Here is a 15,862-nt window from a genome sequence, read left to right as displayed (position 1 = left end):
TCGCTGGCAAGAACAAGTCTTTATGAAAGCAAGAAAGAAAAGAAGGGATGAGATCACAGTGTTTATTATGATTACACTGAACGGCCCACTTGAGCAATTTGCCATTGTCCCATTGATTCTGATAAATATAGGAAACTTGTATTTCTCATTCACAAATCCAGCTTTGTCCGTGCTACTAACTATCTGTTTTGTCCTGCTTCGGGTTCATTTTGTTACAAAAAATGGAGGGGGAAACTCATTCCCAAATGCTTGGAAATCCTTGGTAGAGCTTATTTTCCTAATCCCTAGGGTATGATACCATATAGCTTCACAATGACAAGTCATTTTCTCATTACTTTGGGTCCTCATTTTCTATTTGTATTGGCATTACTATTAGGGGATTTCAAAGAAATGGGCTCAATTTTTTAAGCTTTTCATTACCTGCAGGAGTCCCACTGCCATTAGCATTTTTCTTAGTACTCCTTGAGCCAATCCCTCATCATTTTCGTGCATTAAGCTCAGGAATACGTTTATTTGCTAATATGATGGCCGGTCATAGTTCATTAAAGATTTTAAGTGGGTCCGCTTGGACTATGCTATGTATGAATGATCTTCTGTATTTCATAGGAGATCTAGGTCCTTTATTTATAGTTCTTGCATTAACCGGTCCAGAATTAGGTGTAGCTATATCATAAGTTCATGTTTCTACGATCTCAATATGTATTTACGTGAATGATGCTACAAATCTCCATCAAAGAAGAATTTTGTTCTATTTTATAATTGAAAAAAAGTGACGAGCTTTCCCTTAGAAATAATCCAAGACAAATCCAATAGTGGGCACCGTTGCTCTTCTTCCTACTATTTTTTTTCTTTGTAAGGCTAACACTATATGTTCACCTGGGAAGGCCTTTTTTTTCTTTTTCTTCAGTAGTGGCTTGGTCAGTGCTTATGCACTTCTCTCGCAGGCTCCGCATTCATTACTTGACTAATTAAAACAAGCAGGCGCCGCCTGCTTGTTATAATTCAAAGATAGCAGCTATAACCACTCAGAAAGAAGCAAGGCAAGCTACCTTCATAAGCACCCGTACCAAGCGTTGGATTAGGTGCTGGAACATGATTTGTAATGTATTTTTAAATATTCTTTACATTATGGTGAAGATTAAAAATTGTTTTGGTCATTAATACTCACTTTTATATTTTTCCATATTTTTTAGAAAATTTTAAAAATAGCCTTTGGAAAATAGAAAATGGGTTAGAATCCATTTTTTTCATTAATTTCAGGTTCATTTGAATGAGTTTTATTTTATTCATTCTTTATATGTTTTCATATTTTAGTAGATTTTGTTTTTTGTATATTTTTATGTTTTTCAATACTTTTTTGACCGCCTGGGACTTGCCCAGTTAGAGCAGTTGAATCTGCCGATTTACCGGTCGGGCCGGTTAAACCTCTTCCAAACCCATGTCCGGTTAACCGTTCCAGTTTTGATTTTGCAAACACTGGTTTCAAGGTATAAAATTCACAACCAAAAGAACATGAAATTGACCTGTAAGCTTTGGACCAAAGGTTATGGCGAAAAAAACAGAGCTTGGAGCTGCAAAAAAATAGTGGATTTGGAATGAGGTTTTGTTCCATAAATTGCAGAAACAACGAGAATCTCTCTCTCTCTCTCTCTCTCTCTCTCTCTCTCTCTCTAAAAAGGGACTTTCTCCCTTTACTATATGCTTTCGCATGGGTAGGAGCGTAAATTGTGCTTTTATACAGCACAAAAAACTAGCAAGAAATAAAAAAAGAAAAAAATACAAAAAAACCCGTACCCACATTTTACGACAGAGCAAACTGTGCTCCTACACTCAATAAAACAAGTTAAACATAAAAAGCAACACATTTTTATAAGGAAATCATATATATATATATATATATAGAGAGAGAGAGAGAGAGAGAGAGAGAGATAGAGAGAGAGAGCAATGATATCATGCAACCGTTGTATAGATGCAACAACATTAAAAAACCATCTTATGGCCATTTGTTTGATCCAAATTTTGAAATAGACACTCTTTTCATTCTAATGAACAATCACAAAAAAAAAAAAAAAAATTGAAAACACAACATAGAAAGTATTTTTTAACCCAATTAACATAGGCCGTTCATTTTGGTGAGATGCTTAGATCTAGGCCTTAGAAGGATTTTTTCATTTCCAATTGTTTTGGATGGCTTTATTATCATTAGATGAACAATGTTAAAAAAGAAAAATATGATTTTGATTTTATGAAGGCTAAGATCTTGAAATTCACAAAATGAATGGTCTAGGTTCGTTTTTGGAGATGACTCATTTTGACCATATCTAGGGTTCAAATTGAACTTTTTTTTTTTTTTGGGATTGATTATTGAGATGAAGAGAGTGTGTATGCAAAATTTGGTAATTCACAAACATGGTTTTCTAGAAGTGTCGTTGCATTATACTATGATACAACCGTTTTGGATCATTGCTTATATATATATATATATATATATATATATATATATATATATATATATATATATATATATATATATATATATATATATATATATATATTACACTGGTAATTAACAAATCCAGCCCCATCTAGAGGGAAAAATCATGAAAATCACAAGGATAAAACCCATACCCTTGTTGAAAAAGATGAGGTATTTTATACGAGGGAAACCTAGTGAAAAAATTTTACACATGAAGAAAAACTAGCAAAAAATAAAAATAAAAAAATCACCAGCCAAAAAAACCAAACTTACTTTGTTAAAGAAGTTGAAAGCTTGCAAATGGATCATCACTTGACGAAGATGAGGTAGAGGCTTGCAAATGGATCCTCGCTTATGGGTCTTTGAGATAGGATGCAGGGGGGTAAGAGCAAATGGCAAGGGAGGCTCTGTGAGAGGGAAATTGGAGAGAGAGAGTGGCAAGGGTTTTGTGATAGAGGCCGCTCGCGGCAAGCTCAAATACAATCTTATTTCGGGTTGGGTCCGCATGAGCAAGGTATTTTCGGGAGCTTACTCACCACCTTACAAATTACTTCCACACAATTTGCTCCTTGCGGTGGCAAAATATTTTTTGTTTTCTTGTTTTTTTTTTTTTATGTAATTAAGTGCGATAAGGTAATGAAAAGTTACAAGAAAAAATAAAAAAGATAAGAGAGAAGGGAAACGTAAATCTTTTTTCTATAGGGCAGAACACATGAACTAATTTGTGTAATTGTATGTTTTATATAAAAATTGTTATATGTTGTAAGTTTTCGTACAAAGCAAACGAGCCCTAAGGCCTAGGCTTTATAAAAACAAAATAAAATCTTACTTCAAATCTTCGTTCGGAAAGCACTTTCGACAGCAAAAACTTAGAAATAAGTGTGAAATAGACAATCTAGATAATTTGTTACAATATCCATGATTTGTAAAGCCCGAGATGATCAATGTAAATGTTTTCCAATGCTTGAATTGCAAGCCCGAGATGATCAATGTAAAGGTTTTCCAATGCTTGAATTGCAATGTAAGTGAGATTTTACTTAATTTGATAAGGTTGTAGCCTTATCAAACCATTTTCCTTGGGGAAATTATGAGATATATCTTTTAAATTTTATAAATTTACCAAATTTTTCACTTATTTATACTCGCACCCATTTTTTTTCATATGCTCATGTTATTCCTTAATTGCCCTTACTAGGGATTGGTTACATTTACAATGGTATCGATGTGGACTTGTCAGGCCTGAGGTGATACTGCCACAAACCCCACGCACCACCACATATATGTGATTCCCCTGGTGTTAGCGTTTAAGCCTTAGCGCCTCAGGCACCACGATAGACCTAAACCTACGAGGTCCATGGTAGTACCGCTACAGATGTAACAAAATTCCTAGCCCTAGCTAGGAAAAAATAAAAAATAAAAAAGATAATAAATAATAATAATAAAGAGGAAGAAAATGGTTATGAGCGTAAATAAGTGAAGAATTTGTTAAATTTTAAACATTAAACTCCACCTTGGCCAGTTCCATTTTCGTCATTGTCAATCCCATGTCTCAGTAAGGAGGGTTGTGTTAGGTAGACAACCAACGTAAAACTTTGCCACATATTTTTCATAAATTATGAACATATGCTAAACAATTGGGATATAATGAATTACTAAATGAACTTTTATATAGCAGTTGCATGAAATCATTACCTTGAATGATAATTTCCCTATTGTTTTTAAGAATAAAATTATAGAGAGTGGGGTACCTATTGTTTTTAAGGATAAAATTGTAGAGGGTGGTGTACCTATTGTTTTTAAGGATAAAATTGTAGAGGGTGGGGTACCTATTGTTTTTAAGGATAAAATTGTAGAGGGTGGGGTACCTATTGTTTTTAAGGATAAAATTGTAAAGGGTGGGGGATTCTACAGCGTGACACCTTTTATATGTGAAACAAAATTTCATAGTCACCTTGACCTGTTAAACGTGCAGAAGTATTAATTTTCAAATTATAAATAAAAAAGAACATGAAGAATCTGAATTCCAGAGGAGATGAAGAATTTTTTGACGAATTCAACAGATTTGGTGAAGAAACGAGAGAAAAATAAAATAAAAATCTAATTTTTAAATTTGGTATTCAAAAAAAAAGAGAAAACCAGCTCAGGCTATGATTTGCTCCACATTGTAAAATCACTCAATGGTTGTCCTCTTGTAACAGGAAGAGAAAGGAAAAATAGTAGAGATGGAATTCTATAAATCGTTAGGATCCTTGTGTAAAAACCCAGGATCAGAAGTTGATTGGTCAATTCTCAAGGATCAAAAACTAATAAAATGAAATAAAAAATTATGGGGGAATCATTTGGTTCTTTGATCCCGATCACCGTTTCCGTTAACAAAATGGCGCAGATCTTTAGTAGAATCAGGCAATTCCCACCAAAATCATTCCAATTCCCGATTTTGTAAAAGAACTAGGCACTCACCAATTGAATCCAATCCGAATCAACATAACATTGGTCAAGAGCGAGCTGAAGGGGTAAGGGCAAAGCCAAACTTGAGTTTCAGAATCGGTATATGTTAAGGATATATATGTTAAGGATAGAGAAAAGAGAGAGAGATTTTCATGTAAAATGTGATGCAAATTGATGCAAGGAGAAATAAAACCAAAATCATAACAATAAAAAATAAAGAGAATATACCCTTTCTCAATGTCCGCGAGGAAATCCACCCTAAAATAATATCTTCACGAGACAAAATTTTATTAACTCATTCACTAACACTAATTTACAATGAAAGGACCCTCCATTTAAATAAACTAAAAAAGATAAGCAAAAGAATAACCTCTGCACGCACTCTCCTATTTTCTATCATCCCCATTTTTTCTCTCTTAACTTCAAATAGATATCCACGTTTTTATCAAAGCCTCCATATTGCTTCCCACATCCTTTATCCAAAGGCAGAAAAGATAAAACTCCCCTTAGATTTAACTTTATCCTATTTACATTCCAAATACCCTTAGATTTAACTTTATCCTATTTATACTCCTAAACTAACCACTTAATTGATAAATATCAATTTATTCACGTACAAAATAAACTCCCACCCAATTATCCCTCCACACCTCCTATTCTTAAGTTAAAGATAAACTCAAAAAACTAATAATAATAAATAATAAATAAATAAATAATTTCTTCTGCATCATTCTCCCGGGGTTGGAAGAAACTCGACCTCGAGCTTGAACCCAATCACCATCGGCTAATTGGTGATGTAATCCCACCATGCGTCTCGGCACCTTTTTGTTCCAAGAGTAATTATTGAATACGAGCCTTTCGTTTTTGTTCCAAGAGTAATTGTTGAATACGAGCTTTTTATTCCAAGAGTAATTGTTGAATAAGAGCTTGGGCTAATTATTCCTAACTATGAATGAATCCAGCTCCAAAGAAGCACTATTTGTAATCGATGAACACCCTTGACCATGACCCTTGACCATGAAATTTTGGGAGATTGATTTTAATATTAAAATCTTGTGGTCGCTCTATAGAACGTGGATCTGGCATGTAATCTTCGTTACGCTCGAAAGCAGCACCCTGGGTTTGTCGTGGAATTACTGAGGTTTGTCGTGGAATTACTGTTACAAGATGAATGTGGTTGCAAGCACCTTCTTCATGTTGAAGATTGTTCTCTTCACAATGAAGATTGTTCTGCAATCGCTACAACCTCTGATCCAACTGTTGCATCTTTTGATTCCTCTCCTAATTTATTTCAGGTAATTCAGTTTGAAAATCCTCTATGACTCTAGTCAGATTTTTTATAGCTTGCATCCAACGATCATCTATAGCAGGAGCAGAACCGGATATCTATGGATCTGACTTGCTCTGGCTCTGATACCAATTGAATTTTTTATAGCTTAACCGGATATCTATGGATCTGACTTGCTCTGGCTCTGATACCAATTGAATTTTTCATAGTTTGTATCCAACGATCATTTATAGCAGGAGCAGGACATGATATCTATGGATTTGACTTGCTCTAGCTCTGATACCAATTGATACAGGGAGAAAATAAAACCAGAAAAATAAAAAGAAATGGTTGAGAGAATATACCCTCTCTCAAGGTCTGAGAGGAAATTCACCCCAAAATAATCTCTTCACGAGATCAAATTTTATTAACTCATTCACTAATTTACATTGAAGGGAAACCTCCCTTTAAATAGACTAAAAAAGAATAACCTCTACATGCACTCTCTTATTTTCTCCCTTAACTTCACGTGCTAAATAGATAGCCACATTTCTATCAAAACCACCCTATTGCTTCCCACGTTTTTATCCTTATCCAAAGCCTTCCTATGGAAGAAAAGATAAAACTCCCTTTAGATTTAATCTTATCCTATTTACATTCCAACACCCCTAGATTTAACCTTATCATATTTATACTCCTAAATTAACCACCCAATTGATAAATATCAATTTATTCACATACAAAATAAACTCCCACCCAATTATCCATGCGCGCCTCCAATTCTTAACTTAAAGATAAACTAAAAAAAACTAATAATAATAAATAAATAGATAAAAAAATTTATGCATCATTCTCCTCGAGCTTGAAGCCAATCACCATTGGCTAATTGATGATGTAATCCCACCATGCGTCTAAGCACCTTTTTAATACTAATGTAAGACTCTTTGTCTGCAATTTTGTTCTAAGGGTAATTGTTGAATATGAGCTTGGGTTGATTATTCCTAACTATGAAGTATTCCTAATTATGAATGAATCCAGCTCCAAAGAAGCACTATTTGCAATCGATTTGGGAGATTGATTTTAATACTAAAATCTCGTGGTCGCTCTATAGAACGTGGATCTGGTCTGTATTCTTCGTTACGCTCGAAATCAGCACCCTGAGTTTGTCGTGGAATTACTGGTGCAAGATGAATGTGGCTGCGAGCACCTTCTTCACGATGAAGATTGTTCTCCAATTGCTACAACCTCTGATCCAACTATTGCATCCTTTGATCTGACTTGCTCTCTGGATCTGGATTTAACTTACTCTAAAAAAAAAGGTTGAGAGAATATGCCCTCTCTCAAGGTCCGAGAGGGAATTCACCCCAAAATAATCTCTTCACGAGATCAAATTTTATTGACTCATTCACTAATTTACAATGAAGGGAAACCTCCCTTTAAATAGACTAAAAAAGATAAGCAAAAGAATAACCTCTACACGCACTCTCCTATTTTCTCTTTTTTTCTCCCTTAACTTCACGTGCTAAATAGATAGCACGTTTTTATCATAACCTCCCTATTGCTTCCCACATTTTTATCATTTATCCAAAGCCTTACTAAGGCTAAAAAGATAAAACTCCCCTTTGGTTTAACTTTAACCTATTTACATTCCAAACACGAATTTACCTTATCCTATTTATACTCCTAAACTAACCAACTAATTGATAAATATCAATTCATTCACGTACAAAATAAACTCCCACCTACCCTGTGCGCCTCCTATTCTTAAGTTAAAGATAAACTCAAAAAAATTAATAATAATAAAAATTACATTTTTTTTTTCTTCTGCATCAAAATGGTAGTTGTTTTTTTCATGTATCAATACACTAAGGACATGGTACTCACATGTCTGACATTTCGTATACCCAATCCTCTCCACCTACATACATGAGACCACACAAGTGCATCATCAACCTATATCAGACCACAAAGCAGGCCTTTGTGAGAGTGAGCCAAGGTTCATGCCTGATCCTCATAACCTGTTCTAGCCCATGTTAATGAGAATACCCTGATAAGAAAAGAAACAATGGAATTAGAAAAATGAAGCCTAAATTTAAATAGACTAGAGATAGCCTCACACATTTGCCGTATCACCATTGTCACGCAAACGAACAAACATTGGATGTTCTCTTCCCTTTCTTCGCACAAGGCCACAACCTTCTTTTGCAACACTCCTCAGATACCCAGGCAATCTTTCACACCATGTCAAATCTGTTGAGAGCGACGATCACATCCATGAGAACTTCACCCATCTTTTGCCAGCAGTAAAGAGTTGATTGTCACATGCAATCGGCCCCCTGTAACCAATTTGTTGCATGCACTTCATAAATTACGGACAGATTAATTCTCTATTGCGTTGTGCATTGTGAATTAAGATATGGGAGACTCAGATTCAGATACAAGCTCTATGTAATAACATGAGGAAAGCTACCAGGATCCATAAATATGAAGGTTTACCATAAGAGAACAATAGAAGCTGGCTTCTCAGTGAGTTTTCTATTACAAAGACATGTTTGCGAACCACATCAGACCAGTGATTCTTTTAAGACATCTTAGCATTCTAACTACAAAACATAGAAATGTAGATTTGCAAAATTTCTTTTTCCATTTTTCTTTACCGATAGAATGGGATCCAAATTTTGAGAGTTGAACATTCCTTTCTATTGCCTCAATTTTGCACTCTCTATATATATGAAAAGGTTTATATAAAGGTTGCAACCTTATATTGTTGCAGTATAAAAATCCCCTAGAAGAAAGTGTTTCCGACATCGGAGAACCTCGAAATATGTGAATATGAAGGAAAAGGGAATTTTAAGTCCTTAAAATAGTACATCTTATAACAAGTTATGTGGACCGTCAATTTTCAAGATTTTTAAGTGTTTTATAGATATGCTCAATCTAACATATTTTTGAAAGTTTAAAATAATTAACAATAAAGGTAGAGTTTCAAGCCATCGCAAGGTTTCCGACACCAGAACTGTGCACCCAAACATATTTTAGAGGTGTGCCTTACTTCTACAGTATAAGGAGGGAGCCTCACATAAACCTCACCCATAAATATAAATTATCCAAGCTTTATCCCAACTATTTTGAGGTTGGCCCACAAATCCTAACTATTTTGGGGTTGGCCCACAAATCCTGTTCCTAATACCTAGTTATTATTGATGAACAAAGAAGAAACATGAGAGGTAAACCACATTGATAAGTTATGAGTCCTAGGAACACTGCCTACAATAGACATTGCTTCTTTTCTTTTTTTGGGCTGAGCCTAGAGTAGATACTGCCTTTTTTTTGGCTAGGCTTAATGGTAGATGTTGCTGTTCCGGCAAGAGAATCAACATATGTTTTCTTTTTCAGGGTAGGTAATCAATCACTACATATCCAGAGGCAGAACAGTTGCCACAATTTGACCCACCATCATCAGATATGGACACAGAGCACTTCTGTCTGCCTATGACAATTTACCGCACATTTAAATCCCATGCAAACTTCATGGGAACCTTGGGTGCCATAAGAATCAGACTCAAAAGCATGAGAGAGGAAGCTATACAAGATGCCAGAAAGAGATTACACTGCTGGAGACATGGGATCTAGCATCACTGCATCAAGGTATACCTCCATCGAATACGAATGGATATATAATAGCTTAATTCAAGTGCCTCGTTTGGAAAATAAAATACTCAGAGAAAGTTTTTTTGGGGTAGAACATGGAACTGATTGGGGGATAAAAAAAAGAACAAAAACAACCATCAATTTTAATTTATTTGAGAAAAGCTGCTTTTGAACATCAAATCAAAAGAGGAGTGCTAGGAAATTTTGAAGACCAAATAAAATGATGCTCAAACTTGATACTCCATCCAAGAAACTGTTCTAATGCACCTTAGCCCTCTCTAGATAGAGATTTTGGGCTTTTTATCTGTACAGTCAGAGTCAGGCCACACGCAATTGGAGTAAGAAGATGTTCGTGTTTCTTATCTCATGTTTCTTTTTTGTTCATCAATAAAGACTAGCTATCAAGAACAAGGTTAATGTAGTCAACCTTAAATAGTTAGGATAAGGCTCGGATGATGATAATAATGATCATTATGTTGTCGATGAATATTCTAGAAATTACAGCAATCACGCATGAATCATGCAGTTAATCACTAACAATGCATTAACTGTGCATTGTGTTATTTTCTAGAATTATTGAAAATTTGCGGTTTGGCTAAACTACTGAAGACCAAGTCATGAACTGAGATTGAATTTCAAAAGAAGGTTCCAACTGTAATAGAACCTGATGCTAATTGGCCATCTAAACAACACAATTGCTTCAAATATTGAGATTCAATGGAAAAAACCAAATCAACTCACCAATTAAAGAAGAAAGTTGGTAAAAAATTTAATACAGAAACATCCGAACTTTTGAAGCTTTGGTAAGGAATCCCGAAATAGGGTCAAGTTTCGAATTAATTGTAGGCAATGAAAACTTGATCTAATTAATGAGGACATGAGCTCACATAAACATCTATTAGAACCACAAACTAATTGTTTCGAATTATCATAGTGCTTGATAAACAGTCCACAGTAACTACATCTACCTATTGAAGGGAACCTGAAGATCATTGCTATCCAAGTTATCATCCAAAGTGACAAACAATATGCATTGAAGCAGCAGCAACAGCTACAAAAAATCCTTCAACTTGTACAATACATTCGCAAAATAACACTAATGCAGGAGACAAACAATCTGCATTGAAGCAGCAGCAACAGCTACAAAAAATCCTTCAACTTGTACAATACATTCGCAAAATAACACTAATGCAGGAGACAAACAATCTGCATTGAAGCAGCAGCAACAGCTACAAAAAATCCTTCAACTGTACAATACATTCGTAAAATAACACTAATGCAGGAGACAAACAATCTGCATTACTAAACAAAATGCACAAACCTATGCAACATAATGCAACATAATAAACACAACATGTACTACTACTACTACTAAACAAAATGTATGCAACATAATAAACACTACTACTAAACAAAATGCACAAACCTATGCAACATAATAAACACAACATGTACTACTACTACTAAACAAAATGCAACATAATAAACACAACATGTTATCATGTTGGCCATAAATATGAGTGCAACGGATGGCCTTTAACTAGATGCATGTATGGTTCAAACAGTTTATGAGATAGGTCAATCAAGGAGAAAAATTTCTTCATGGAAAATTTAAAAATAAGTAACTATACAATCTCAAAATATCGACTTTGTTAAAGTCAACCAATCATTTGTAGCTCCACTTAATCATTGGATAATGAGGAATTCACTTCAATTCAATTTGATAATGTCACATTCCACCTTTCTCTGAGCAAAGAGAATATGGCACAGACTCACTTGCACTTTCAAACTCCACAACATAAAATTAGGGAGAATACTTAATCAGGTTTTCATAATAGCAGCAATGAGTTCGAACTCTTGAAGATGCACAAATTCATCGAAGGGAATGCAACTCATACAATGAAAATTTCAGTGAATATTATGGAGAATTGCAAACCTCAACTCCAGTTCTTGACTGGAGGGCAACAAAGGAGCTCCCATGATGAGGGACACAATCAACTCCAGTTCTCGACTGGAGGGCAACAAAGGAGCGCCCATGATGAGGGACACAATCCCTAAAAGCAAGGGTCATGAGCCTCCTCCTCCAAGCCTCTTTCAACTCCTCTGAGGATGGGGCATCCTCTGAAACAAAATGACAAATTCATTATTAGCGAACGTTGACTACCGATTTATGGAATACCTTTGCATGTATCTCCACTCACATATGATTTATATGTATTTGGAGATTCAAGGCCATCCAATCTTGATAGAATGGCTGATAGTGAGCTAAAAAAAATGTCACACGCTTGTGTTTATCGGGCCATAATCTATACATGCACTGTCGTCGTCAACTTCCTCCCAATCTGATCAGATGCATGGAGACATAGATACTTGCCCCTATTGATTAGGCAACAATTGAAGGATGAGCAGAATATGAGTAAGCAATCCCATTGATTAATAACATGAAACTCCACGACAAAATCATGTTACACACACCTTAGATGCATAATGACTACATATAAAGAGAGAGAGAGAAGTACTCAAGAGGAAAGGTAGGCAGTGTTGAGGTTCTGGCGTGAAGCAACAATGGGGGCCAAGAGAAAGTTGGATGTCTTCTTCTTGTGCTCTCTCAGTCACTCTTTCGGTCCTGCTGCAAAGGAAGTAAATATGTAAAATTTGTAAGGCGAGGTATGTCTTGAAATAGAGAGAGAGAGAGAGAGAGAGAGAGAGAGAGAGAGTACATATTCCAATAGAGAGTGCTGCAGCCGGGGAGAACTGGTGGAGGACAAAGGTGGAATGGAAATAACGAGAGAACAGATGATGGTTTAGAGGAGTGCATTTCTGTGTGAAAATTGAGGAGACGATGATGACAACGATGGCGATGACGATGATATTGTCGCACTTGACTCCAAGGATTTGGAAAGAGGAGTAACATCATTATTATCAGCAGCAACAACAACCGAGGAGGAGGAGGAAGGAATGGGGAGGAGGAAGACGGGAAAACTCGTTAATTTCAAATTCTTGTGTTCTCTCTCTCCATCAAAGAAAAGAATTTCCCCACCTCAATAAAAAACTGAAAAATTAAATCTCTCTTTAACTATATCCCTTTGTTATTTCTCACTTCCTATCATTGCAAAATGCAAGAGTTTTTCCTTTCTATAGAAAAGAAGGGAAAAAAAAAAATTTTGATCACAACTTTTCCTCTCACTGCTTTTAAGTTTGTTAAGAACCTATGATACATACGGTTTCTACTCAAAATCTCTTGCAGGAAAAAAGAATAAAATAAACAAAAAGAGTGCCCATGTACTTCACACACACTGTGTATAAGCCTCAATGGTCCCTCAATCGATAGCACTCAAGCTGCATTAGCTTACAGGCTGACGGTTTTGACCATTACAACTTCCATGTCGTCGCTCTTTCTTATAACGGGCCTGATCTGGATCAAACCCACCTTCCTCAGCACCATAAACAGCCCAGGAGGGTGTGGCCGCCATGTAATCCTTACCACCAAAGGGCACACCTGAAAGCTGTTTGTTGTGTGTGTGTGAGAGAGAGAGAAAGAAAGAGATTACCAAGTCATGGAACCTTTCATAGTCAATCCAAGTGAACCATTGGCCATTAACCCTGAACTTGTCAGCTCTTGCCAGGAGTACACAACAAGAATGGGTATGTTCGGAGGCAATTTCATATTCGCTGCCACTCTTTGAGGCCAAAACCTCAGAGAAGGCTTTCACATCCAAATACCATGGTACATTCTCCATTGTCAATTTGGAAGTTGCAAACCTAAAAAAATCTCAAGAGGCAAGATGCAATTAAGCAAACAAAACGATAAGAAAAGAGGGAGACATGAAAACCCTCACACAATGAGAAGGATTGAAAGATGGCATACGAGCCACAGTAGGTAACACCCTTTATTTCAACAAAGTCTGGCTTTCCAATGCTGAACAACTCATAGTATGCATCTATGTCCTCGGCATTCCATCCTTTGACTAAAGTCAAGTGGTACACAGTTCTCTGCTCCTTCTCGCGGAGTGCCCTCAATGAATCCTATCAATATTTCAGAATATCAATGGTTAAAACATCTGGTACATAAATATATTCACCGATACAAGATATAACATAGACACCCAGTCGACTGCAAAAGTACAAGGTTTGAGCCATGATATCGAATCCTAAGTTAGCAAAATAGTATCACTGATTTCTAAATGCAATCCAACATGCCCAATATTGTAAAGCGAGGTTTGTGGCCAAAGCAAGTCCAACAATATTTAGTATGACAATCTTGTTAATGGGCTCGCATCTATCTTCTTTAGATGGCCAGCTTCCACGATGGCCTTGCCCAATATTATTTACACTGATCAAGAGAAGATCTATAAGGAGAAACATGAATTCCATAAAATTATGCTCATCAAAAAGCTTGACTAACCCATATGTATGGCATTCCCAATAAAGACACATTTTTTGTGGACAGATGACAAGTAAATTATATAAAACCATCGACCCTATTGATTCATGTCCTGAAATGCAATACAACACATGCCCCTCCATTCAATTATTTGTGTAACACTTGCTTGAGGGGTGCAGACGCCGGCAATCTTGTGAAATGATATTCCAACACTGTTACAGAAAATGAATACGGGGAAGGCAGAGTCCATCTTTCTGAGACCTGAATACCCAAGCAGGAACTATTCCAGATAGCTAGGGAACTGTTCTGCTAAACTTAAACATGCGAGTAACTCAGCCCCTGTAGGACTTATATGTGTATTCGGTATGATTTAAATGAAAAATCGAAGAAAAATGTCATAGAACAAAGGTCGATTACAAGCTTTTTAGATCAATACATGGCAGCATTTGCCAAAAAACTTATGTTGTACCCTCACTTACAACCCACATAAGTGAAATGCCGTTCACCCCTTTCATGAACTAGATAAAATTCTTTCAGAATTCAATGACTTTAAACATAAGACAAATGTATTAAGGTCAAACAGCTCATAGTCAGCCCTTGTCATTTAAGTCTGAGTTATGCCTTTTTTTTCTCCGGATCAATTTCAGCTATATCTTTCTTAAGCAATCAAAGAACTCACCTCCCATCTAAAGACAATTTACTTACAGCGAATCATTCCCAGAAATCCCCAAAGTGAGGTCTGTCTATTGCCTTCAAGCTCTTTTTAGTTGCAGCATCTACACTCACATGCAGCTGGAAATTTATAAAATGTCAATAAGTAAATTATCTGAAGAAACTCCCACTAAATAAATGAGCCAACTACCCTCAAAGCAGAGACCTACATGCCTGCAGCATTTAGACTTTATAATGAATCAAATCAGAGAGCTACATGCCTGTGTAATGGGTTTAAGAAGTCTAATTCTTTCTGGAAACTGGGCATTTGTTAAAAGAAATGTAGAAATCCGTTGCTTGTGCAGTTCATCAATGAGGGCATTGATCTCTGGGTACATGATAGGCTCACCAACAAGGGAAAGGGCACAATGTCTAGGTGAAAGACCTTCAAACAGACGGTCCGTAGTCACTCCTGTATGCCATATAGAAAACCAGTTGAATCATCACTGACTGTAGCATAACACAAGAAAACCAGTTGAATCAATTCACACACACGCTGTCTTCATAATGCATATGTGCTTGTCTTATAGAAGTAGAACCAACCTGGAACTCCTTTCATTTGCTTAATCGTCTCTGTGTGCTCATCGATTGCAGCATTTACAATTTCTAGAGGATCATCTAACTTCCACTGCCAACTCTTCCCAACAGGATTGGTATGGTGCCTTCAACAAAACACACATGTATTAGCACAAGCTAGGCTGGGGGTTGCCTCCATGCACCTATCAAGGAGAAGGGAGAAACTTAAGGAAAAAGAAGTTACTAAAAGTAGTAGATAATTTACATAAAATGAGAAGCAATCATTGCATAAAAAGTGCAATAAATAGGCTGATGAAATACAAACAACCTGACATAAGAGATGATTAAAATTAATAGATCGCAAAGGCTGCTTAAACAGAATGTGGTGGGTACGTTGGGAAAGCAAGAA

At 36.1% G+C, this 15,862-nt stretch overlaps 1 pseudogene; it reads right to left on the bottom strand.

Annotated features, from left to right (window-relative positions):
* Window positions 1–13,145: 13,145 nt before the first annotated feature.
* LOC105421309 (S-adenosyl-L-methionine-dependent tRNA 4-demethylwyosine synthase-like) lies at window positions 13,146–15,652 on the bottom strand (annotated as a pseudogene).
* Window positions 15,653–15,862: the final 210 nt, after the last annotated feature.

The sequence above is a fragment of the Amborella trichopoda genome, chromosome 1, assembly GCF_054954075.1.
Source record: "Amborella trichopoda isolate Santa Cruz 75 chromosome 1, AtrichopodaSantaCruz75HAP2 v2.0, whole genome shotgun sequence".
Lineage (NCBI taxonomy): Eukaryota > Viridiplantae > Streptophyta > Magnoliopsida > Amborellales > Amborellaceae > Amborella > Amborella trichopoda.
This window is presented reverse-complemented; position numbering and strand designations above follow the sequence as displayed.